At 41.1% G+C, this 24,779-nt stretch overlaps 1 protein-coding gene across 4 annotated transcripts in view; it reads left to right on the top strand.

Moving 5' to 3' along the window:
- The window catches only part of ANKRD6 (ankyrin repeat domain 6), a 109,920-nt gene that overhangs the window by 20,122 nt on the left and 65,019 nt on the right, over positions 1 to 24,779 (top strand). The window contains exon 2 of one of the 4 annotated variants that reach the window (XM_085217641.1): positions 21,102 to 21,214. The exons of the other annotated variants lie outside the window; for them this stretch is intronic. The gene's annotated coding sequence lies outside the window, so the exon portion shown is untranslated. The remainder of the gene's footprint in view (positions 1 to 21,101; positions 21,215 to 24,779) is intronic. 4 annotated transcript variants of the gene reach the window in all.

Raw genomic sequence — 24,779 nt, 5'->3', positions numbered from 1 at the left:
TTGCTCACATGCCAGGCCCACTAGTTGATTAAGAAATTTCTTGCTCCTGTTCTGCAGACTTTGTTTCAATCTCATAATTGATTTTTGTGAGCTTTCAGTCAGAGCAAGCAGAAGCAATATCTTTCTCATTATAATGACAGTAAAACCTCCTGAAACTTTTGACACAAATTTCTGTATTCACTATTTCTGTTGTTCACTATATGAGTACAGTCTGATGGTTCTGGCAGAAATTATGTTCCATAAGACAGGAGCAGGATTGATTTCAGATTCTTCATTTCTATAGCCTTTGATGCTTTCTGCTGAACTATCTTTTTTTTTTTTTTTTTTTTTTTTTCAGTAGCTTGAAACACATTCCAGAAATGTCTGTGCAAGGGAGAGGAATAAGAATGCCAAGGCTGCTGGTGAATAAGAGACTGTAATGAATCTTGTAAAACTGGACCTTTTCATTCAGAGGGTGAATCTCCATTACTGAGTCTTTTGTTACCTTCTTTTGAACTGGAAGAGAGAGGAGGAGGTGTTAATTGCTGTCCTATGACACTTGTCTCTAGCCTACCTGAATTATGGGGTGGGAGAGGAATGGGAGAAAATGCAGAGGAAACTCATGCTATTTAATTATGTCTGAAGATGCATCAGTGTAATTACTTCACTTTAAAGCCACCAGTTTGGAATATTGAAATTTACATTGAAAAGTTGATTTTGATCTATATTGATCTGAGCTGAAAGATGATAAAGAAAACCTTCAGTTTAAAAATCATCTTTTCTTTTTAATAGACATTCAGATCCTGTTGATCTCAGTCCCTTGGAATAAATTTCTGGAAACTGAGCATTTTTTCAACAACAAACTGTTTTCCAACAGTGTTGTTCTAAGATTTGTTTTGTTAATACAGCAACTTGGTGTTTCCTACAGGTGAATTTGGATTGCATTTATCTTTTTTTTAGGCTGTCAGACCTTCAAACAGTCAGTTTATCCCTTGGCTAGTTCAGAGCTAGCTCAGTGATATGGACTGTGTGGTCAGGACTGGGGCAGCTGTGCTGCGTCTCAGAATACACAATTGGGAAAATGATCCACTGCACCTAACATAATAACAGCTGACTGTGTATTAATTATTACTTATTAGTAAAAATAGACTGCTGCTTGAAGCTGCCACTTCAAGAATATCCTGGGGAACTTGAGGTATTGAAGGACCTGTATAAGGGAGTTGCCTAATGTTTGTTTGTGCTAGGAGTCCGTGTTTGTGAAGGGACATGGTTTAGTGAGAACTGTTGGTGATAGGTGGATGGTTGGACTGGATGATCTTGTACGTCTTTTCCAATCTTGGTGTTTCTGTGATTCTGTGAAAGCTTGCTGTTAGCACAACTGGTTCTCCTAAACTTGTCTTAAATCTTAGTTTTCCATTAGGTACAACCTGTTGTCATCTCTGATCAAGAAAAATCTCTGGGGAAAAATGTTGGCAAAGTTGAAAATTCTATTAATCCATTAATTGAAACTCCTGTGTTGTTTAACTTGAGCACCTCAAAAAATACGTTCCCGTTCTTAATAATTCAGTACTTCTTGGCCCTACAAGAAACATATGAGCTCCTGCATTGTGCAGATGAGATGTTTCCTTCCTGTTGAGCTAGTGTGCAGTCCCATTACAGCAGACATTGCAGCATCCTTTTGGCTGTCCTGCCAGATCTGCCTGTCCATGGCTTCAGGGGCTGCCATGTCTCCACACGCTGCTGCCAACTTTCTGTGCTGGCTGCTGCTGTGTTTGCTTGGCAGTCACTCTCCTCTGAGAGAGTTTTTCAGAAGATCCTAACCCATAGTTTGTATTAAAATTTACTGGACAAAATGTCTAATTTGTGAATTAGGCTGCTTCTTTCCACACTGTGTCCAAGTTCTGTGTTTGACAAAGGGATGCATGAGAGAGTTTGCCCTTTTGTCCTTCTGAACAGCTGCAGTAGCTGAGACCCCTTCAGATCTCAGGTGGAGACCTAGTAACACAGGAGGAGGTGGCACTTTCGGTTCCCTTCAGACCTTGCCCTGTTTTGTTTTGAAATTGTAGAAAGTATTCATTCAAGACAGAAAATGCTGAATGTTGTGAAAATCACAGTGCATAGCTGCCCAAGAAAAGTCACAGCTGTAAGCTGTGCAATCCTGCAGAATGGTGAGCAGGGGAGGAATTTTCTGAAGGCATGTATGTTTTTAAGGAATGGACTGTTGCCTGGTGCTATTGCTGCAGATCTCCAGGACCTAGTGTCCAGACTTGATCGTGTTTTATGCAGGCTGCTGCCCTACCCTCCTTAAGGGTTCTCTATTGTATGACATTCAAGATGTATAGGGATAGTTTCCTCTGCATTTTCTCCCATTCCTCTCCCACCCCATAATTCAGGTAGGCTAGAGACAAGTGTCATAGGACAGCAATTAACACCTCCTCCTCTCTCTTCCAGTTCAAAAGAAGGTAACAAAAGAGGATCAGCTCAGCCTTCTTGCACAGGTGGCCAAGAAGGCCATTGGTGTCCTGGTTGGTATTAGAAATAGTGGAGCCAGCAGGATCAGGGAGGTGATCCATCCCACTGTACTCAGCACTGGTGAGGTCACACCTTGAGTACTGTGTTCAGTTTTGAGCCCCTCACTACAAGATAGACATCAAGGCTATGAAATATGTCCAGATAAGTCGGTGAGGGATCTGGAGCACAAGTCCTATGGGGAGCAGCTGAGGGAACTGGGGTTGTTTAGAGAAGAGGGGTCCTGGGGAGAACTTATCTCTCTCTACTGTAATATATCAGTCCTTAAGCTAATATACTGAGCTCTACTGCTAAACCAACCTGTTCAGCTGTACAATCTTACCAATACAACTACCTGAAAGGAGGTACTAGCCAGGTGGGGGTCAGCCTAATCTCCCAGGTAACAGTGATAGGATGAGAGGTGATGGCCTGAAGATGTGCCAGAGGAGATTCAGGTTGGATGTTAGGAAAAAATTCTTCTCTGAAAGTGGTGAGGCAGTGATACAGGCTGCCCAGGGAGGTGGTGGAGTCACCGTCTCTGGAGGTGTTCATGAGCTGTGTGGATATGGCACTGAGGGACGTGGTTAGTGGGCATGGTGGTGGTAGGTTGGGATTGCACTAGATCATCTTAGAATCATTAAGATTGCAAAAAAACACTATGATTTTAAGCTAATGGAGTGGTTGTTACCAGATGCTTGTCCTTCTCTGTTTACAGGAGATTTGTAAGAATGCCTTCTCTTTTTGTCCTTTTCTAGGAAGGAGAGGCAGGTTAAGGATGCCTCATTGTATGGCATCATCTATGCAGCCTCACACCTTCCCAGGGCTTTGGATGCGAGTGGTGGTGTGAGCTGAGTCGTTGATAAGTTCCTGGGGAGGAGTAACATCTGCTGCTCAGATATGGGTAGATGTGGAGCTGGGTTTCATGCGTGGATTTGGCCAACCACATAGATATGAAGTCTCAGAGTCTCCAGAAAATCCTATTTTAGACAACTTTTTTCATGAGGAAAAATAATATAAACAGTTCTCTTGTCATATGAAGTCATCATGTTGCCTTTGATTCTTTAGGAAGGAGGAAGCTAAGGTTTTACTATAGGATGTGGTTTTAGATTGCTGGTCAGGTCATCTGATGGTGTAGATATTCCTGCTCTTTCTGTTTCACCTTCTATTTTATACAAGGTGAACCCAAACTGATTGCAGTGTTGTCTTTTCCGGTGGATGGACAGATAAAGCAGGATTGATCTAATGGTTGTTTCATAACTGCTTTTTGGAAGACACATCCATCATTTTGCAGGCAAACTCAATAAACAGGACATGTTTTCTCCATTTTTGAAAATGTGGCTCATGAAACTCATGATGTTCTTTGCAAGCAAAGATTTTGAACACACAATGGAAACGCTCTTACACAGAGAACACACATAGACTACATGGAAAAGCAGCTTTATTCTCCCGTCTTTTAAAGATTGTTTTCATTTTTGAGCTTCTATCCCAAAAATATGATTAAAAAAAGACACTGCCAGTGGTTGCTTTGAATAGTTAAGCCTCTAAGGGAGTCAAGATTTGGAACGCTTTTCCAAAATGACTTAGCGGTATCAGCCTACCATTCTCTGAGAAAAATCTGTTTTGCTTTCGTTTTCTGTTGGTATGTAGATATTTTAAAAGGGTTATTCCAAATACTACTCCCCTGATGAAGAAGGATTCCACCATCACTGCATCTAGCTGTATTCCTGTATGAAACTATCCTTAGGCTCATTGCTCTTAAATTTCTTCCGGCAAGAAGATTAAATGCAACATCAGTCTTGGAACTGGATTCTCACAACATTCATAGGACAAATTAATTTTTAAAGTGACAGTACTTTCTCATAATCTAATGATACGTATGTTTATTAATATTCTCTAACTTCGTTTGTGTCACAAAACAGTTGAGTTTGAAAGGGACCTCTGGAGGTCTATCAAAAATATACACGCTTTCAGTATTAGAACAGCTCTGTTGGGGTCTAAATCCTCATACATTTTGCTGTTCTGATTGAAGGTGAGACCATTTTTGGTTCAAAAGCTTTCAAGTGTATTGCTGATCTCCAAATAGTAACACATCACTGTTTTGTGTCTAGTAATTATTTCAGTTACCCTTACATCTTTGTCCTTTCTTTGTCTGTCACCCTTGATTGAGCTTTGGAGCAGTGAGTGTCTGAGGAAGGTGATGAAGCAATGATAATGTAACTAATCAGAAGGAGGCATTAAGGATGCTTGCATCAAAAGGTTTATGTTGTGCTTTCAGCTTCGTGGGTGAAACTATGAAATCTTGTCAGAGGTCAGTTGTTCCAGAAGTAATTGGACAAAATAACAAAGGCATCGCAAGATTTGATCTGAAGCTATTTGGTAAAATTATGAAGCTAGATCACACTGATCAAAATCTCAAGCTAGTAAATAGTCATCTCTTGATCTTTATTTTCAAAAGTGGTCAGCATTTCCAGTTGCCACCAAGTTAGCCCCAGGAAGATGCCTCTCCTCCACCTTTTCTGTCATTACTAGATGTTGAGTCAGCAGTTTGACTACCCTGACGATTCTGCTCGTCTCTCCTTTCTCCCCAATAAATCTATGGCTTCTCTTTTCTCCATGGTAAATCTATGGTCTGCTTGTGCCTGAAACTGTGTGTAGTTCTCAGTTCTCTGCAGATACTCACTTCTGTCTCACGTTGGTTGCTTTAGTGTCTGTCAGATCTCTGATGGATGTACTGTTAGGAATATAAGCCCCTGATGATTTGTAAGGGCCTATGGTGACCCTGCAAAGCTGTGGGCTTGGTCTCTGTATCAGATAGCAGACCAACAGCTCATCTCTAAATAACATCACCGTAGCAAATGCAGACCAGTAGTACAATTAACCAGACTGGAATGACAGCACATCCAAGTACTTTTTTTCAGGTACTTGGGGTTTTAGCATGAGTGGAGTCAGTTTTCCCAATTTCCATTCTTATGTTGGAAAGATTTCTTTTCCTAATGTTTTTAAGGAAAAAAACTGTTGGGATAGTCAATCACAGAAATCTGTCAATAGGAATAGGGTGACCAGGTGAATGCCAGCCATCTCTAGACCTACACTTTTCACACAAGAGCTTTTGACATTTCCCATATGTTATATTTCATGTGTTTTTAATGGTGGCATCCTGAAGTGGACATTTCAATACCGTCAAGCTGGAAGGAGGATAAATTTAGGATTTTCATTCTTTTTACTTGCTCTTTAATAGAAAAGAGCGATGTAATTGAGACTTTCCAGAAGGGTGAGGAGAGAGGGTTCCTGCTCCCAGACAGGCTGGGGCAGCTCCCTGCTCTCTCTCCATGCAGGATTTGGGGTATGTCTCCCTGTGGCTTGCGCAACAACTGCCGCAGCCCTGCCTGGCCTCTAGCTTTACCACCTTCTGCTGGAGCACTGGGCTTTTCCTGTTGATAGGTGCTGCGCTTCCGTGCATGTTCCTGCCTCTGCCTTCCTCTCTCTAGGGCCGAAGAGCTCAGTCCAGTATTTCACCAAGCTTAGCTTGGTCAGAACTAGCATGAGGTGCAATCCTGTTGGCAAAAGATGCATTTATCTGCATGCCTGAAGTCATGTGTGCACTGCAGGCAGGGCAGGGGGGTGTTAATGTTGGGAGGGGAGTTGTTTTCTATTATTTATACATTTGGCTGGGTTTTTTGTTTGTTTTTACTTCAGTAATGATTTTATAGCCTGACTTCTAAACCTGTGTATCTTTTTGCCTACTGTATGGCAAGTTTATTTGGATCCAGCTGTTTCTATAGTAAAAGGCTGGTCTTCCACCTGCCCTAAAAACAACAACAAAAAAACAGGAAACTACTGCAAGCAGAAGAGAAAGCTTTGAATCCATACAAGAAGTTAAAAGAGAGCTGCAGTTCCACTGCAATCAGCTCACTGGGCATGTGAGAACTGAAATAAATATTGTAATAGTCTGACTTCTTTTACAGCCCTTCAAGACAAGTGCTTATGATTATTTGCTGTTAGACACAAATCAAAAGCAATGTATGTATTGTGGTTTGGGAACCATTATGTTAGCCTTGTGTGAAAAGGTAAAAAGAGCTCTGGTAAATTCCAGCATGCTAAAGGGATTCTTGCAGTACCCTTTATCTGCATTACAAATGTCATAAGGTATGCCAAAAAAGATTCCTTCTGAAAACAAGCTGCTGAATTTCCATATTTAACCATTGGATCAGAAGAGCATTAGTCTCTTCTACTGTTTTTGTTATGGTATCCTACACAGCACTTTTTCTGTTCATGCTTGTTGCTGCTGTTCTGATGGCTGTGGAAGGTGGGGCAGGAAGGAGGGTCACCGTGTGCTAGGAAACCTCTCCTCCAAGCCCTCCAACCCCTCCTCCAAGCCTCCATAGCAGGCTCTCCTTTACTGGCCTTTATAGCACCTGCTAGCTGCCCCTCTTGGCACGTTTGCACAAGCACCATTTTTGTAGAGCGTTTGGCCCTGATCTGTGCTGCCCTTTAGTTAGATCAATGCAAACCCATATGTGAATTTTCTCCCATTAGATTGACCTCGGGAGCAAACCTTTTCCCTGGGCTATTTCTGTTTTATGTACGTGCTAAAAGCATTGACTGTTAGTCAGAGTTCCTAGCTAGGTCATGGTTTGTTAAATGTAAAGCAAACAGACTAATGCTGAGCAAACTGCCTGAAGTGTTGTGTGATCTTCTGCTCCCTGCTACCCTCAGGGACCTCTCTTCTCTTAATTGCGTTACTGTATACAAGAACCTTAGCCTGTCTTTTTAATCTCACTTGTCAGTAAAAACAGCCGTGATCAGAAATATGAAAGCCCATCTCACTTACTGAAGAAAAATATTCTTTCAGTGTACGTGCAGAATAGTACCATATGGTATAGAAGTGCAGCCTGTCTGCCTAACAAAAATGAATAGGTCTGAAACCTTAATAAGTTAACTTAACCTTCATGGCTCTTCTCCAGTGCTGATCACTTTTCCTGGGCAGTTTGGGGATGCCCGCTGCATTAGAAGGCTGCATCAGATCCGAGCAGTTGTGTGCTATGAGGCAGTTCAGATGCTTTTGTTCATGAGGTGGGAGCTGGGCTCCAGTTTCAGACTCCCTTTTCCCATCACCACAGGGGTAGTGGCAGCTTCTGGCTCTGGATCCCAAGCAGCTGCAGCTGTGAGTTATAAAAGCCTTGCCTCTTCCCTCTTGGAAGCAGTGATTGTGTCTTCCTGAGAGGGGTGATGGGCTGAGAGGCTTCCTTACGGAGGCTGCATCTGCTCCATGCCTTTGCCTTCTGCACTCAAAGCAGGACAACTTTTGATGGCTGCCATGCTCTGCTTTTATCACCATGTTCCTCATTATGACAGAAAATAGCCAAATGAGAACTTCCACCCATTCCTGGCTTCCTGAGGATAGATGAAAATCACCCTTGAAAGGAATGATAAATGTGAGTTTGAAATGCTGACTTTATATTGCTTTTTACTTTTTAAATTCCTTTCTTCTATTTCATTTGGAATTATAGAATCATCAAGGTTGGAAAAGACCTTTAAGATCATCAAGTCCAACCATAAGGCAAATTAAAAATCAGTTGTATAAAAGCTTATGTGATAAGGTCATGCAAGTTAGCAACATAATTTCACCACATATGATGGAAGAATGAAAACAAAATGAAAAATTTCATGGTGTCTTAGGAGGGTGATTCACTGACAGTGAGCAAAATAACAGACAGATTTGCTAGACACAGGGGGATCCCAGATATAGGCTGATGAATGATTTGGTTATATATATTGCACCATCATTTTTTTTTTGCCAATGCAAGCAACAACAACAAAACCCACCCAGATGGGGACAAAGCATCATGTACAATCCTATGCATAGGACCATATCTGCAGTGAACAAGTATTCTATACTGGCTTTAATTCAGACAGTAAGTTTGATGGCTGGAGATTTGCTGCTGATTTCAGACTCTGGACGCTGTGGTATATTGGCAATGCTGATTATGTCTTTGAATAGGAAAACTAAATGTTGTTGGTTGATTGTTTTTTTTTTTTTTTCCTTCTCCATTAGAGACTGTCAGTCTTAATAATAACGATAATGTATTTTTATAAAGTGTGTTATGTCATTTTCTAAAATCGAAGCACCAGATCTAAATAGCTGAGCTTCATTAAGGAGATGAAAAGAATAAAAAGGGGCATCTGGCAGAAGAAGGGAGGACAGTGTAAAAATAGAGGCATATGTTACTGTGATTAGCATTAGTCATTTCTGATATTATTTTCTTTATGAGCCTCTATTCTTATGAAGGTAGGAGACTGAGCCAGCAAAGCCCATCTTCAGGACACTTACACCGTGTTCCTTCTTCCTGGAAATATGTCTGAAGCTTGGAGAAGATTGAGATGCCATATAGCAAGGAGAGAGCTTTGCCACAAGGCTAATTTGATAATGTGTCCTAAATAAATCTTCAAAAAGCAAATCAGCAATTTTTATACTGCTCTTAGTTTATTCAATTATAATTTTTTTTCAATATGCCATTTTCCTAGAACATGATTCATTGTGCTCACTCAGTACAAAATCCTGTAGAATATAACTGATACAAACAATTTCCTTATTTTCACACATCTCTGTTACTGTCTGTAGAAAGAAGATGGCTTGCTTTGTCCTGAGTGTCAGAGCTTTTGCCCTAGGCTGTAATACTGCATGTACCAAATAGAAATTTGTGTTTCAGAAACATTAATGTTTTTTCACTCTTTTAAGCTTGGGTTAAAGAGTCAGTTTGTTTCAGGCTTCTTTTTTTTTTTTTTTTTTGTTCCTCTACATCTTGTCCTTTTTCTGTCTTGTCCTTTAACTTACTTTCTGCAACTATACTTTCATCTTTTATGTTCATTATAGAACCACTGCTCAGTGCAACAGGTAGTGGTTGCCATTGTATGTCACAGTAAATCTAGTGCTGGAATCTTTATAGCTTGTAAAGCAAAAGCATAGAGAATTTAACTGAATTTATTAACCACACAAAGAAAGTCACTATCAAGCCTGGGAATGGAATGTAGTTATTCTGGTCACATCACCAGACCCTGTTACCTCTGTGTCTAATTATTTCTTTGTTTCTCTGTCTGACCTTTTTGGCTTTTTGTTCTCATTCTTTTCCTAATTTGAGCTCTGTTCTGTTGGTATAGGTTGCTGGTTGTTGGTATTGGTAGAGGCCTGGGCACTTTGGGGTTGCTTTGGGGTACATGTGTACGTACAGAAAAGCCTGTTCATTTGGCTTTCCATGATGCTTGGCATCATCTTGGTAGCAGAGGCAGAACACTTTTTTTCTGATAACATAAATACATTAATATAGTCAGATTTTAGACTGAATACTTACTAAGGAAGACTACAGAGCATGGATCTATTGCTGTCCATGGAGAGCAAGGGTTATAGGATTCTTTCTGATTTATGTACAGCACTATATTTAGAAATTGAATTTTTCTTGGCATTTTATCTAAAGTTCCCTTGTGTCACTGACTGTATTATACAAGCAATATGTTGTAGGGAGGGTATATTGAATGAAAAAAAGGCTTGTTTGGTCTGTTGCGGGGAGGATGTCAAAGCTGCTGCTTGTGTCCTGGTGCTGAGTGGCCAGGGAGCCCAGCATCTGAATGAGCAGCTTGGTGCTTCATGGTGTGAGCTGCTGTGTCCTGCTGCAGCATTGGTATTTGTGAAAGTAATGTCTGTATCCTTTATAACTGTGTTTTGTGTGCAGTTGTTCAGCTTTCAGTGGAGCCAGCTTGGGCAGGTGCTGGATGAAAACTGCTTTTTCATGATAGGTTGTCAACACAAATTTCTACATTTGTGTTATCGTTCTCTGTTCCTATGTTGTAAATTGCCATACTTCTCTACTACCTTCTCTACAGACAGCTTAAGGGATTTGAAAAACAGCTGCAAGTGCTCAGCTTTTAATGTGTATTTTTATAGTTCTTTTTTTCTAGCAAAAATTGGATGGTGTTGTAGCTACTTCTCCTAGAGGTGAAATACACGGATGAGATTTACTATAATTTAATTCAGTCTGGTGTTCCTATGCAAAGTGATTAAAATTAAAAATATACATCAGCATTCATACTTCATTTTATCTCTTGTTGCAGTGGAGAGATCTGGAGGAGCATACGTACTTGAATACGTAGCCTAAGATTTCTTCATCAAGGTATATTAAGTGAATTAAACATAGACTACTTTACAGTAGCATTACTTTACATTTTTCATCAGTTTAATTGTTGGTTCTAAATCACAGCCTAAGTCATACTGGCATATCTTGCTCCCAAAAATGAGCTATTGTATTTAATTCTTACTTTGCCTACTAACACCCGCTGTTCTCTATTCTCTGCTAACATGTCCCAGCCTGAAAGTTATCTTTTATTACTCAGCCTTATTTTATTTATTTGCATTTCATTTGTGATTCACTGTGCCTCACTAGTGGTTTCCTCCAGTGCTGGAGGACTTGTGCTCCATATCCCTCACAGCTTTGTTGCCCTTCTCCAAACACACTCTAGGGCCTCCTTGATGTCTTTCTTGTAGTGAGGGACCCCAGACTGAAACAGGACACGAAGTGCAGCCTCACCAGTGTCTACTACAGAGGGATGATCACATCCTTGTTCCTGCTAGCAACGCTATTTCTGATACAAGCCAGGATGCCATTGGCCTTCTTGGCCACCTGTGCACACTGCTATTTTATTTCTTTAGTTTGTGCATGAGTGTCAAAACTTTACTGACATTAAGATACAGTATTCTTTTATTTTGCCTATTGGCAGGTTATCCTATTGAAGGAGATCTTAGATGCAATTTTTTGACAGTTCCTGTACCGTTTGGTTTTTATTACCTCATTGCCATTTCTATATGCACGTTGTGGCTGCTCAGCAATTCATTTGTGGTTGGTGAGGGTATGACTGCAGCTTGTAATTCCATTAGTTTTAATTTTTTCACTTTCTCGGTGACAGTGTTAGCCTTCCTTTTTAGACTTCATCTACTCTCTTCTTAGTTTTCTTCTTAGAATTCCTCTGAATAATGATGAATTGGATATTGTTTTGGTTATTGTGTAGATATGTTAAGGTGAATTTCATTAGGACCTGCCAACTTGTAGCTTCTAGCATAATCAATTAATATTATATCTGTTATCTTCGATAGTTTCTGTGGCTAAACCTTACTTTAATTAATTGTTTAGTGCTTAGTTGCAGTTGATACTTCAAAGGTGTTAGCAAAAAAAGCATGAAGTTCTATGGACTTGCTTGTATCGTCTATTGTTGTTAATAGGTAATTCTTCTTCTTAGTTCTAAAACATTTATTGGAAACTTGTTTTTTGAGTCCTTTTTGAACTTGATCCCTGTGTGATTTTTATCTCAACGTGACTCTACTTGTCTTTGCATTATGATTCATTTCTGATTTCCATCTAAAGACTTTCTAAAGAGATCCCGAAGGTTCATCTCTGCCTTTTGTGTATGTTGAGATGAGTTTGGCATTATGTTTAATCATTACAGCAGCTTTCAATAACTGCTGCATTTCTTCTCCCTTTAGGTGTAAAACCAGTGGTGCCCAACCACTTCCGAGGAGCAGTCTGCATATCTTTCCTTAAGGGTGGCAAGGCCAGATTTGCAGGACGAGCACTACGTTGCTGCTCCTTATGTGTGCAGTATGTGCCTTGCTGCCTTAAAATGCCTGCTGGGCAGCTCCAGCCTCTGCCTCGCTCCTGACCTTTCCCAGGTTTTCTCTCGTATACTTTGTAAGACAGGCCAGGAAAACCGTCTGTGTAGGCTCAACTGGACCAAAAGTTCTCTTCTACTTTGTCTCAGACAATGGCCAGAAGTAGATGGCTAGGGTAGAGAAAAATCAAAAATACTATCAGAAGTGTTACTTCCTCTTAACATTCTCTGTAATACTATCAGCTTAGGGACTTTCAGGGCTAGATGAGATTTTGTGTGTTTGCTGTTCCTCAGTAAATTTCCTTTCTGTGTACATGACCTCTCTTCCTTGTCCCCATGTAAACTTTAAGCGTCTTCAGTGTCCTTAGACAAGAAATTGCAGAGATTTCACCCTCTTCTTGTTTGCTTTTAAAACTGGCTTACCATATCATCTTCTGATTTATTTATTTTTGCTGTAACAGACAGTGAAGAGTTCATCCACATGCCACTTACATTGTGCTGTCCCACGTCACCTCCCTGCAATTTCCTCCATGGCTTTCTAGGGGTTTCTGGCTCAGACAAGCACTGTGTGGAAGCTGCTGTTTCTTGTTTGGATGGGCAAGCTAGAAGTGCATGCAGGATTTGAGATCTGGACTGTAATTTATGCATTGTACATTTATTCAATGACTATTGAGGGGTCTGGAGCACAAGCCCTATGAGGAGCAGCTGAAGGAACTGGGATTATTTAGTCTGGAGAAGAGGAGGCTCAGGGGAGACCTTATTGCTCTCTACAACTACCTGAAGGGAGGATGTGGTAAGGTGGGAGATGGCATCTTCTGCCATGTAACTAGCCATAGGACTAGAGGGAATGGTATCAAGTTGTACCAGGGGAGATTCAGGTTGGATGTTAGGAAATACTTCAGAAGAGTGGTCAGGCACAGGAATGGGCTGCCCAGGGAGGTGGTGGAGTCACTGACCCTGGAGGTGTTCAAGTAACATTTAAATGTTGTACTGAGAGACATGGTCTAGTGGAGAAATATTGATGGTACATGGATGGTTGGCCTGGATGATATTGGAGATCTTTTCCAACCTTGGTGATTCTGTGATCCATTCAAGGCCCTCTTCTGTTTTTTGTGTGTTGGATTTTTTTTGTTTTTTTACCTAGCAGTTTCTAATGCTTGTTCCAGTTAATAAAAAGGCTTCAGCCACTGGGTGGGTCTTTCATTGTTTCATTGACCTTATCGTCATGATTCCAAGACCCCTAAATGTCAGGGATCAGCTCAACATCATTTAGTGTGTCAAATCCAGTTGACCAGTTGCCTAAGATGGTGTCTGTTCTTTCTTTCACCTCCTGCTCCTCAGTCCCATCACTTGGTCTGCCCTGGTAACCCCATTCACATCTCACCTGCCCCCCTGCTTGGCTCAGTGACTGATCAGTGTGTTCACCCAGCTCACCATGGGGTCAAGTGAGAGAAGAGTCAGGAATAGGTGGCCAAGCCCATGGCAAGGAGGGTAAATTTTGCATTTTGGCAGAAGCATGCTGTAAGGTTGTCTTAGCTATATCAGGTCACCTTTGCGCTTGGGATGTGTTCACAGGGTTTAGCTGTTGCTTTGATTTCCTAGGATAATGAGTCCTGTTGTTTTGTTATTGTAGTCACTCAGCCTCCTTTTACCTCACATCAGGCTTCCTGGAAGCTTTGTGCCTTGCTTACTGGAAGGTGATCTGAAGCTGTGGCTTTAACCCAGACCTGGGCAGAGGGCCGCTCCCAGCTCCCTGCAACCTGCCTTCAGTGCCTTTTGCACACTTTTTTTAAGCCCTTAGCAGTTGAAATTGATGGCTGTCTGGCTAAGCGCATTTGCACCACACGGACCACTGCTGGCCAATGAGGCATTTCATCATGAGATATTTGCCCTTCTGTCCTCTTAACAAAGCCCTGGGAGACACCCTCCTGTCTTTCCCTCCCCCCTTTCCATCTGCAGCTTCTTCTCATGCCTTTCCTGGACACAGGACCACTGCCTTCATAAAATGCTGCTGTTTCATCAAAAAATAAGTGTTTCTTTCCCCTGTGGAGTCAAACAGAACACTGTGTTACCCATCGCAGCAGAGTAGGACTTGGAGTTGAAGTGGACAGAAGTCACTCTGTTCCTCCTGTCCCCATCCCAAATACCTCCCTGCAAAACCCCCTGCAGGATGGCCCCATGGCAGCTCCCAGCCCAGAGTGAGGGCTTCTTGATCCAGGAGGGGAGATGTGGGAAGAGAGTGAAGCACAGGAGTACATGCTGATGGGTTAGGGCCAGGTCAAAAGAAGGATTTTTCAAGCACATGGATCACACAAACTGGAGGTATTCCTAGATGATTATTAAGTGCAGAACTTCTAACCTTACACCTTCATGAAGGATGAATCGCCTCACTGTGCCCTGCTGGATGCTGGCGGCTGCTCAAGCCTTTGGCCTGGGAGCTGGTGGTTTCTGGAGATGCAGCCATTGACATGTAAATGGTCAGCTTGGGTTGATCTAGAGCCATGGGCACTGCTGCATCCTTCACTCCTTGCTACAGCACCAGTAGCAAATGCTTCACCACATATGATTGTGAGGGATCAGTGAGTAGTATTTGTGATGCTGGATTTTGTCTGTGGCATAACAACCTGCTGATTTTCCTACACTGAGACTGCAGTGCATGTATTTGGGTGTTCAAAACAGTTCTGCTTTTTTTGCTTCGAGGAGACCCACTGAAAAATTCAGAGCTGAGGTTTTATTACTTTCCAAACTGTTGTCCATAATAGGTTAGTTATAGACCTATATAGACCTATAAATGTTGTCTGAATTTGTGTTAGAATAATGGACTGTAGCAGTGGCCTAATCTTATTTCCTCAATTTCACAAACAGATGTTTGTGTTAATTTGTTAAGGTAAACTGGTTCTTTTGCTGCAGTGTTGCTGAATATTTTATCAGGCTCTATCACGTAATAATTGTTTATGTCTCCAGCAGAACTTTCTTGTAATTTTCCTGTTCTGGCTCTACCAGTCTTGTAACTGCAGATAACATTTGTTATCACAAACTGGCATTGTTTTGGAAGCATATCTGGCCTATGGAACTGAGGCAAACATATACTGTATGTGAACTGAATGACTGGCAGTATTTTAGAGTTAGGAACACATCTAAAATACTCAAGAAGCATTGCTAATAACCTACTTCTTGGGAAGGGTGGTGAAAGAGCGGTGGCAGAGTTGGCTGGAACAGAAGGAGAGAAGTGCAAGGCTTGGCGTGGATGCTCAGGAGCTGTGTGAACACACTGAAGTTGTGGTGCTCTGTGCTGGGAAAGGAGCTGGAAATTTCTACAGGTCTTAGACGTCAGTCTGTGAGATGTAAATGTCAGTATTGCTTCTGAGTTTTTACAAACAAGGTGAAACTGCTGATGGACTGGCTCTCTGAAGTGACTACGATTCTGTGATTCTGTGAAGTACACAAAAGCTCTAGGGGTCGTGCTGCTGTATTTACTTGCAGTTCATCTGGGAAGGAAGGAAGGAATTTATTTATTGTATTGCATGCAGTAAGCCTGAAAGGCTCTGCTGTTTCTCATGGCTGCTTTGCTTTTTATTGTAACGGTGTTTCAAACACCAAAGCTTGTTTGGTAAGGTCATTTCTCGTGGTGCTAGAGGTCTCCATAGAGGACCAGCATGGTTAGGATGGGAGTTTACCTCCATCTAAACTGCAAATGGGGGGTTAATGTGAGGAGTACTACTTGGGCAATTGCACTGAGGGTTGCATCTTCCTGAATATTGTCCAAACAAACGAAGTAGCAGGGAGGGTTTTTTCTTTTCTTTGCAACTTTTGCACTGATGCTTATTACTCTGACAAGGCATTTCCAGTCATTCATGAGATATCCCAGGAGAGTGCCAGAGGCAAGACTGAATTTCTAACACAAAGCAGCTTTTCCTCTTCTCACCTAAATGTTATGGAGGCTCAGGGTAGATTTTCTGCAGTGGATCATTTTTGAGAGTCTTTTGCACAATTTTTATGCCAAATGCTTCAGTGACTTTAATAATACTATTGCAGAGGTAATTAATGACAGAGAAATTAAAAAAGCTCAAGAAAGGAAAGATATATTTTCACTTGAGGTTTGGAATGACTCAGAAACCCACTGAAGCACAGAGATGCATAAAGGCTCCTCCAGATGACATGAACTGCAGAAGGAGTTTTGCACCAGCAGTGACAGCATAATTTTGGAAGTCAGTGCCAAAACAAAGCATGGCAGACAAAGGTCCATGGGAGGCCAAGATAATCAGACTTATTTCTGTATTGGCCTCATCTGATTTCCTTACAGGTGAGCAACAAGTGCATTGGACCAGTATGTTATTTAGTCTCTTGAAATTTATTAATGAATAATAATGTGAGAATTTAGCAGGAGAGCCCATTTCCTTCTGCTTGGCTCTGTATTGAGGCTGCTGACTGTATTGTTCCCCTTTTCCCTTTTGCTCTTTGTTTTCTAAAGCTTGCCCAATGCCTGAGCTAATGGAGGTTTCCACTTCATCAGCAAGCAGAGCACCTGCCATGTGAAATCTTTTTCTTTTGAGTGAAAGCGTTCATGGACATGTCTTACAGATGGAGATTAAGGCCTGAGCAGAGCTGTCTGGGCTGCACGTTTGTTTAATACAGGGCCTCTTCATTGTCGCTGCCTTTCTGCTCCTCCCCATTAAAAACCAGTGACTCTTCACCAATTCATTCATGACACTGACAAAAGAATGCCTAATGGTGCAGCAGAGATTTACATAGATAAATAAAATGTAGAGCATGCATTCAGTTGGTAAAAGGAGCCATTTTCCCACGTGGAGAGCGGATTAAACAGGAGATACATTTGCCTTCTGCAGCTGCTAAGGGAAATCTCGACAGACGACACTGAAATATATGTGTTTGTGGGTAGAATAACTGATGGTGGTATAATTTTGTTTTGTTTCTATGTTTTGGTAAAGTCAGGCCTGCAATTCTTTGTTTGTCCTCAGAAGGTTTGGTGTGGTATTGCTGATTAGAGCTATTGAGCATTTCCGTGAGTGCCCTGACAGCATGGTGTCCACAAAGAGGATGTTTCTTTGCTGTGGTTTAGCCATGGAAGCAGTGCACAGAAATGTGCATAGGTGTGTTTTGGCCAAAGAATGATGCCCTTGGGACACAACCCTAGCTGTTGTGAATTGCACAGTTTACTCAGTTAGAAATGAGAACGTCTATAGTTTGCTGTAACCCTTTTAGTGGTAATATCCACTGTGCTTTTTAGGGATGCAGCAATACACTCTGATCTGCAGAGCATAAGGCAGTGTTGGCTCTGCTGGAGCTTGAGGCTGCAGGTTTTGGAGCAGACTGGAGCCTGGCTATGGGGGAACATGTCAGGGACCAGGAACAGGCCATCATGCAAGATGATGTTACAGGAGAGAGGAGAAGGGTTGGCTCGTCTTAGAAGTTTATAACCATAAAGTATGAGAATGTATTTACATGCTTCTTTTTGAATAAATGCATCATCAGGAAATATTTGCATTACACTGAGATGGCAGTGAATTGGGAAGAACTGCCTAATTCCAGGCAGCATGAAGGAAGGAGTTGTCAGGAAAGATTTTCCTTTCCTAATTACTAAATACACTTAAATGTGTGTAGGTCAGAAAAGAAAACTGGTCAAGAGGAGACATTTGGGAGCTAGCACTTCAATGTATTTGAAATAAAAATGAAGTCCTCTGTTAAGGAGAGACATGGACCTGTTGGAGTCCCAAAAAATGATTCAAGAGATGGAACACCTCTACTACAAGGACAGGGTGAGAGAGCTGGCGCTGCTCAGCCTGGAGAAGAGAAGGCTGTGAGGTGACCTGATACCAACCTTTCAGCGTATAAAGGGGAATTACAGGAAAGAAGGGGACAAACTCTAGCAGGATCTGTTGTGTTAGAACAAAGGGAAATGGCTTCAAGATTAAAGAGGGTAGATTTAGGTTAGATATAAGGAAAAAATCTTTTACAGTGAGGGTGATGAGGCAGTGGAACAGGTTGCCCAGAGATGTGGTGGATGCCCCTTCCCTAGGGATTTTCAGGGTGAGGCTGGATGAGGCCCTGGGTAAGCTGATCTAGCTGTGGTGTCCCTGTTCACTGCAGGGGAGTTGGACTAGATGACCTTTAAAGGTCCCTTCCAACTCTAAGGATTCTGTGATTCTATGATACTAAAGTGGCTCAAATTTGTTTTTTTTTGTAGTCTTGCAACTATTGGAGTAAAAATATGTGAAACATTTTCCTTCCAAATAAATATCCAGATATTGTAGAAGATTTTGCTTCCTCTTTTTTTCAGGCAGAAGAATGGTTTGAACAAGTAACATTGGGTTTTTGCCTGGCTTCATGTGACTCATCTTGCTTACAGCCACTACTTTAAAGCCTCCTTTCTAGAAATACATTTAAATGTCATTGCAATGTTCTTTGTAGCAGGTAGAAGTTTCCAGTGCTTGTTTTAATGTTTCTGGTGTGTGTTCCTCAGGCATAGCAGCATGAATGATGCTCTTTTTCTTTATCACTTCTATCTCTTGCTGTTCCACCTACTTAGAGGCTTTTTTAACATTTAAAAAAATATAATTTTTGAAGCCTTTATTGTTTCTGCTGTTTTCCCAAAGTGTATTGTGAGGTACATTGTCTTTGCAGTGAATGGCTGGAAGGGACCATCTCACTGGCACAGAAGAGCTTTTTCATCTGAACAGCTCAGAGGCAGCTTTGCTTGCCTTCTTTCTGTGTCCCTTGCTGTGGGTATCTGTGGATTTAACTTTGCTATTTTTCACAAAATTCTGATGTTCCCAGTTTCTCTGAAGCAGACTTCTCTGGGCGGCATTTCTGCCTTTCTTGTCCATCTCCAGAACCGCCTCTCTGTGGGACTGTGGTGGCCTTTCCTTTCGCCTTCCTCCCTGGCAGGGTAATGACAAATGTAAGGCACCTGTGAGATGGTAGTAGATTCCTTTCTGTGTGCAGTGCTGGCTACAGAAGCACATGCACCTTACCTGACATAGCTAGTGGATCACTGTTGCTAGGACAAACCTTTGGTCTCTGTTGAAGCAGAAACAAATCTTGATGCTCCATTCCTACCAAATTGTATGCCTGAAGCTTGCTTAAAAAAAAACAACAACCTGAAACAGTCCTTTCTTCCCAGCTTAACTGGTTCAGCATGAACTCCAGCTTTTCCTCATACAAACAGAGACAGCAAAATACACCTGTTTGGCAGGTCATTGTATATCAGAGACGCTGTGAACATACAGCTACACTGTGGAAACAGGCAAGTGTTTCTGATTTGGTTAAATTCTTAGAAAAATATAAAACAGAATCTCCTTAAGAAACATCCAGAACTACTTTAGGCTTGATGTGTACCTCATCTATCTGAGTAGATGTTAGGGACTTGATGTGCAGAGTCCCGTAGAGCCTGGAGATCAGTGATATCTAATGCCTGCTCTGAGTGTGGCTGCTGGCTGTGGTACTGCATTTCCTTCTTGTCAGCCCTGACAGACCTGTGCTTCTGGGAATTCAGTGTCTGACGGTAATAAGAACCAAGATGAAAATCCTCTGGCTCAAGATGAACTCAGGTGGCATGAAGGATATGGATGAGTAGAAATGTACTTGAAGGTATTACCGAATTGCTTTCTCCGTGAAGGGTGCTTGTTTTTGTTGGCAATGCACCACTCCAAAATTTACTGGTTTCATCCTAAATCACAAGTTAGCAGCAGCCATAAACATCTGCCTCTACCTTTCAGTTCTTATATCTGTTTTTCATATTTAAGCGTAGTAATGTGAGCTTTGATCCCAGCATCTCTCTGCAAAACCTACATTACTGCTGTATCAACTGGTCTGGGTAAGAATCCCAGGTCCATATCAAGATTTATTTCTTTTTAATGCTTTAATCTCTGTGGCTTAGTGGGAGCTTTCTTTGGCATTGGTGCTGTAGATTAAGAAACCAAAAGTTAGACCTCAGAAAGAGGGTATTTCTGAGTGTGCCTGTTCCCTTTGTTTAGAGAGGTAGGCGTCCAGCATAGGATGAGCTAAATTCTTGCAGCTTTGCCAAATGAGCTGTGACATGTCATGCACTTATTCATGATGATACTGCAAGTTAATCAGCTAGCAGTTACTTTCCTGGGTGAAACACATTTAAACTACAGTGAAGAAGAGGACTGTGATTTATTTTGATTGTTTTTCCCCATTATATTTGCATACTGCAGTATGAAATACGAGAAACTATATATAATGTCTTTTCTTCAAGGGACACCATAAATGAAGAGGGAGGTTTTTTTTGTTTTGTTTTGCTTTTTGGTTTTAAGAGTGCTTTTAGTGCTACCATATTCTTTGAAAAACCCAGGAGAAGCTTAGATCTGGGTGCTCCAAACGAGCACGTTGTTACCTTTATACTGAGTATAGCAATATATTTTTGTGTTGAGTAATATACAGAAATCATCTGAATATAGGAAACAGTCAGCCTTCTTTGTTTTATTCTCATTCCCAGCTCAGTATTAAGTAAATAGTTGTAAGATTCTCCATCAGAGGTTTTGAGATACTTTTCTTGTAGGTTTCAGAGTGATTCTGATATAATAATCTGTTTGATAGAGTATTTGTTTTCAAACAAAGGACTTAATGAAATAACATTATACTTGCCTTTACAGATCAGCTGTACTTTTGTTCTCCTTACTGTAGAGGTTATAAATCAGGGTGGTCTAATTTACTGAAGGTGCAAACTCAGTTCTTGTGTTCAACTTTGCGTACACTGATGAGAAGCTCAACATAAATTTGAGAAAAACAGGGGTTAAAAACTAAGCATTCTGCATTAACGATACATGAGTGTGAATTAGGGGCACCTGAAGAATTAGAAGATAAATATAGTCTGCAATCTGTGTGTAACAGACTCATGCACGCCAATTTACAAAGTATGGGAGGTTTGGGAGGTAATGAAGTAGTGACTGAAGAACTGTGTTTTCCTTGTTTGCCAGCCTGTGCACGTGTGCATGTTTTCCAGACGGCTGTGGTGGGGACGGTGGGGCTGCCTGGCACTGGAGCAGGTCAGAGCACTGGGACCATACTGGTTGCTTCATCCCAGCATCTGGTGAGGTTAAGCATTAGCACTGCTGTTAATGAACAGCATGAATGTTTAATTTGCGGATGTGAGTGAATATTTCGGGTTGGTTTTGTTTCTTCTGGTGTGTGGCCAACAAAGCTGTCGGGAGGAACAAAGCCTTCCGGACTGCCTACCATATAGATTAATTTACAGCTGCCAGTTTATATTAGTTGTTCTACTTATTCTGCTTGAGTGCTTTTTTGAGGAAAAGAGTAATTCTTAGCTGATTGTTTTGCAAAGAGAAAGGAATTAACTGTAAAGCAAACAAACTGGAGCTAATGAGGCAAGCATTTAGCTGCTGAGTTGTTTTCCTCCCTTTGCTGATAATTCTGTGCTATTTCAAAGGACTGGAGTTAGAAAACAGAATGTAAGTTGGATTTTGAACATTGTGTTTAGCCTGCTGCATTGTGCTTTGATGAGACAGAGTGACCCTGTGGGGCTTTTTCACCATCTCTTTCTGTGCCCTTTGGGAAATGAGTGCTGAGGTGGGCAATGCACTGTGGGGAGACTGCTAGCTCTAACCCAGCTTCTTATCTGCCATTTGAAAATCCAGCTGTGCTGTGCATTTTGATCAGTGTACATCTCTTGCCTGTGGAGTTCCTAAAATGCTGTATGTTTATCAGGAGCCCACTATGCCCCTCATTATGTGGCGTTTCCCTGTAATTTTCATTCTTTCTGTCAGTTTCATGGTAATAAATGATGGGCTCAGGCCTCCTGGATTATTACCAGTTTTATATTCATAAAGAGATCTGCATCCTTTTAGAGGTGACTCTGTGCATTAGCTGATTATCTGTGAGAACATGAAAGAAATGGGAGAGTTTGTCCAAGAGCATGGCTGAGAGCAGCCAGCTTCACCCTTGATTTACTCCCACAGAGTCACAATAAAGCCCAGCATCTAAAGTTGTTGCTCAGGAGGGCTAAACTAGTTCAGAAGGGTATTAGTTTGTTTACTTACAACAGAATCAGACTCACGGGAGATGCTCCCTTCTTCCCCACATCCAGCAGAGCTGAAGCTCTTTGTTGGCAAATTACTGACAATGGGATTAGATTGGGACTTTAATGGCTAAATATAATCTCTTATAACCCTGCAGAAAGGGTTCCTTCCCTCCCTTCGCTGGCCTAGATTGCAGAATGGAGAATAATGCAGATGTTCGTGCCTGTTTGAAAATCACATGGATGATAGCGAGACTCGAAGCATCCTGAGAGTTAAGAACAATTCTTCCACTGATGGAGGTAGAAAGGAAACCTACCCAGAGAAGCTTTGGAAGCCCTATCCTTAAAAGTGATCCAGGCCAGGTTGGATGGGGCTTTGGGCGGCCTGATCTAGTGGAACTAGAAGATCTTGAAGGTCCCTTCCACCCAAAAAACTGATTCAATGAGCCCATGAGGTGGGCAGAGCAGAGCAGAGCCACTGTATGTGGTGATGTTCTTAGTGACTCAGCTTCCCTGCCTCTCAGGCAGTTTGAGGAAGTAATTTGGCTGGTTGTGGAAATATTCTCCTGCTCATTATAGCAAATGTTCCTTTATATAATCTACTCCTAAAAGTTCAGATGGTGGCACTTAAAATAGCTTGTGTATTTTGATGCAAGTGATAAAGAGACATACACCATGCACAGGTGTATGCACGTGTGAGTGTGTATACATACATATACACACACGTTTACACATCTATCTTTTTCTGGTGAGAAGGTGGTTTTGCTTCACGGAAGGTTAACTAGCAGAGAGCGTGATAGCTGCCTCTGATGTCTGCTTTCTTATGTTCCTGTTGGACTTTGGCTTTGGAGCTTGCAGGTGTCTGAGTGCGGCAGTGGCACAGGTGTTTGCTATGCAGTGTGTAGCTTCATTTGAGAAATACTTTCTACCTTTTTTGGGGTCTTTAGTCTTTTGAAAGTCTTGTAATGAATTTGGAAATACCCACTTAAAGAATGTTGTTCCCTTAGCTGTTTCATAGCAACTGTTAGAAGTATGTGTGTGCTGCATTTCCTAAGAATGTTGAATGTGTCAGAAGCTGTTTGTTGTGTACCATGTGAAAGGCTTCAAAACCTTACAAGCTGGTCTTGTGTTTCTAAGACTGTAGCAAAATTGAGTTGGTACTGTTTTATTTTGAAGTGTACATTGTCATGCAGGGGGTACTGACTATTAAAAACGAACTATCAATCCACACAAAGCACACTAAAACTCAGAACAAAATATAATTCTAAAACAACAACAACAACAACAAAAAAAAACTCAAAAAAACAAACCACAACCCCCCACACACTTCAAAAACCACTCTGTTTCTTTATTACTTTTTCTATTAACTACTTTCCAATGGAGTCAAAAATTGGTCAGTTTGAATGCTTTTGTGTTCTTTAGAGAAGTAGCGCTTACTGTGGGTGGGATCCAGTTGATATTGGACTTTACCATTTTTACTGAAAGGATGACCAATGTTATGATTTAAGATGGATATGTTGCATATGGCACTCAGCTGCAGTAGCAGTGGTGTTACCCAGGTGTGCTCAGGCTTGTGGCAAAGTGCCTTTCAACTTTACAAGGACTCCATCAGAAAAATACTTGTTAGTAGGAAAAGAGAAGTTATCCTTCAAAGAGTAGATATATCTTATTTATTTATTGAGAGTCAATATTCCCAAAATTTAAGTTACAATTTCATAAAAATGTTTACAGTGAGGGTGGTGAGGCACTGGAACAGGTTGCCCAGAGATGCAGTGGATGTCCCATCACTGGAGAAATTCAAGGTAAGACTGGACCAGGTTCTAGGCAACCTGATCTCATTGTGGATGTCCCTGTTCATTGCAAGGGAGTTGGACTAAATGGCCTTTAAAGGTCCTTTCCAACTCTAAGTATTGTAGAATTCTGTGATTCTATAAAAATAAACATAGGTAAATGTGAATTTGCAACATATCTCAAAACCTGTATTTCCTACAATTCTGCAATAGCAGTTTCAATATAAATGTTGAAAGAATGCCTACTCGCTGTGGGAGTTTTAAAGATATTAGGGCCATGAATGATGAAAATCAAAGACTATGATATGGGTGTGGATGTAGATGTTGTAGAAATAACAAGCTTCAGTGAACAATATGCTTTCTTGAAGATTTAGGGAGATATTCCTCGCATTGTTTAGTTTAATTCAGTTTCACGTTCAAGTAATTCAGAATGGAGAAACTAATTTAGGTACGTTCCATCAAGAAAACTCTTCTGCCTCCTTTACTAAAAGAGTAAAAAATATGATATGAGAGCCTGAGAGGTAATACTTCTGAAATGTTGAAGGATAACCTCACAGTAGTGAACTATAGTAAATATTAAAAAAGAAAAACATGCTCCATGTTTTTTTATTTTGTTGTAAACAATGCTTGGAGCGGTCTTGGAAAATTGAATAAAATTATTCTAAAACACCATTTTTCTACATTGTAATTGAAATGGAATTTACTCTAAACACATACCTGCACAATCTGAAAAAGTAATAGCTGTATCAAAGACTATGCCCAACAATTGACTGTTTTCTAATACTCTCTATTAAACAAACATTTATGAAAACATAGTAAATCAAAATAGT

Source organism: Meleagris gallopavo, chromosome 2 (assembly GCF_905368555.1).
Source record: "Meleagris gallopavo chromosome 2, MGAL_WU_HG_1.1, whole genome shotgun sequence".
NCBI classification, from domain to species: Eukaryota; Metazoa; Chordata; class Aves; order Galliformes; family Phasianidae; genus Meleagris; species Meleagris gallopavo.
Note: the sequence above shows the minus strand (reverse complement) of the source record. Positions and strands in the feature narration are given on the sequence as shown.